The following is a 1,958-nucleotide window of genomic DNA, read 5'->3' as shown; positions in this document are numbered from 1 at the left end:
CAAAATACTTGAAATTCTTCCAAGCTTTGGATTAATCCTGATCTATCGCAAGCTAATGAATGCAAATCTAGGTTACTTTTAAAATATATTATATTAATGTAAATGCTAACATAAAATTACATCAACAAATCTAACACAAATTTTTAAAATGTAGATTAGGACGTGTGTCTCAACCAACCTTTGAAATGTTGAGTCAAACAAATTCTCATTGTACTCTTTCTGTTTCTGAGGAGTTGGAGACTGAAACCACAAAACTTAAAAGTATTCAAGCATTCATTAATTCCATGAGGTAAATTATATATTTTTTATGAGGGATTTATAAATATCATTAATTTTAAGTAAAATATTACTATATGTGTTGATCAATTTTCTTTACAGATTAGACAGTTCTGGATAGTTGCAACAGTAGTTAACTTAGAACTTCAAAAGGACTGGTCATATATGGGATGCAAGAAGTGTCAGAGAAAAATTGACAATGTTGGTAATAAAGTTGATTGCAAAAAATGTGCTCGAGATGAGATTGCTTCTCATAGGTATAATCAACATTTATTTTAAATATTAAAAATAATGCTTAGATTTATTAAACACATATGATATCAGATACAAGCCTCAGATTAATAGAACCATCATGTTTACCCGGTGGAATTGGATGCTCTTCTTGATAGAACCATCATGTTTACAGTGGCTGTGAAACAAGAAAATGTTGAGTCACGTGATTGTGTCTATGGAGTTAAGAAGATCTGATAAATCAATACAAGAAATCAATAGAAAAAGATGTATTCACTGTATGTTATCTTTAATAATAAGATAAATTTATTTATTAAGTATTTATAATTTATCACAAATAGTATCTAAATATGTTAACTTTTTAATAATAGAAGCATGTTTTCAATATTGAAGATGCCACAGATGGTGATAAGGTATTCAAGTTTATTGATTTACTATAAAGTAGTTACGACTTCTCAAAAAAAAAATGAGTTAATCGATTTTAAATATTTTAAAATTATCTCTTAACTATTGTTCTTTTTTTTTTTTTTTTTAGAATTTCATGGAAGATATTGAGGTGACGTCTCCTAAAAAAGCTACTACAAAGAGAGGAAGATCAAAAAATGAAGGATCTATTACAGATGATAGTGTTGATATTGCACAACTATCCAGTAACAAGGCCAAGAAAGTTATTAAGAAAGAGAAAAATCCATGGACAAGTGGACGTACATTAAATTTGTTAATTACATTTTACTTTCTAGCAACTATATATATGTATGAAACTCAAGTACGATTTAGTTGTGTATTTTATTTTATGTCTTTTAGTATTATGAAAGAAAAGAAATTTTTTATCTCAAGATTGACTTTGACTCTATCTGATGCAAGAATATCTTTCAAGTTTTAGGCGAAGACAATTTTTATTAATTGTATATTTTGCCATGATCATTAATAAAAGTCAAGGTCAATCGTTGTCTCACATTGGATTGTTTTTGAAAAAGCCAGTATTTACCCATGGACAATTGCATGTTGCTTTATCATGAGTTACTAGCAGTAAAGGATTAAAGATTTTATCTTATGATGATGATGGGAACATTCGTAATGAGGTTACAAATGTTGTGTATAAAGAAGTCTTTCTTTAGATTTTATAAAATTGTTTTACTTATCATGTTGAAATGATACTTTCTTTACAATTTTGTAAAAGTGTTTTTCCTATCATATTATTGAACAAGTACTTTCTTAAAATTTTGTAAAAGTCTTTTTTATTATGTTGTCAAAAGGTACTATCTTTATATTTTCTAAAAGTGTATTTCTTATCATGTTGAAAAGAGTACTTTCTTAACCTTTTTTAAAGTATTTTTCTTATCATGATTAATGCGTATCTTCTTTTATTTACTTCTTTTAGAAGTGTTTTTCTTATCATATTGTTAAATAAGTATTTTCTTGAAAATTTTATGAAGTTGTATTTTTATTAT

At 26.6% G+C, this 1,958-nt stretch overlaps 1 long non-coding RNA gene across 1 annotated transcript; it reads left to right on the top strand.

The window, feature by feature from the left end:
- Positions 1–227: 227 nt before the first annotated feature.
- On the top strand, positions 228–1,240 carry LOC129902326 (uncharacterized). The gene is made up of 3 exons (XR_008770076.1): positions 228–289; positions 379–533; positions 1,043–1,240. It is a non-coding gene; the product is annotated as an uncharacterized LOC129902326 (long non-coding RNA).
- The last annotated feature ends 718 nt before the right edge of the window (positions 1,241–1,958 follow it).

The sequence above is a fragment of the Solanum dulcamara genome, chromosome 9 (assembly GCF_947179165.1).
Source record: "Solanum dulcamara chromosome 9, daSolDulc1.2, whole genome shotgun sequence".
In the NCBI taxonomy this organism is placed as follows: domain Eukaryota; kingdom Viridiplantae; phylum Streptophyta; class Magnoliopsida; order Solanales; family Solanaceae; genus Solanum; species Solanum dulcamara.
This window is presented reverse-complemented; position numbering and strand designations above follow the sequence as displayed.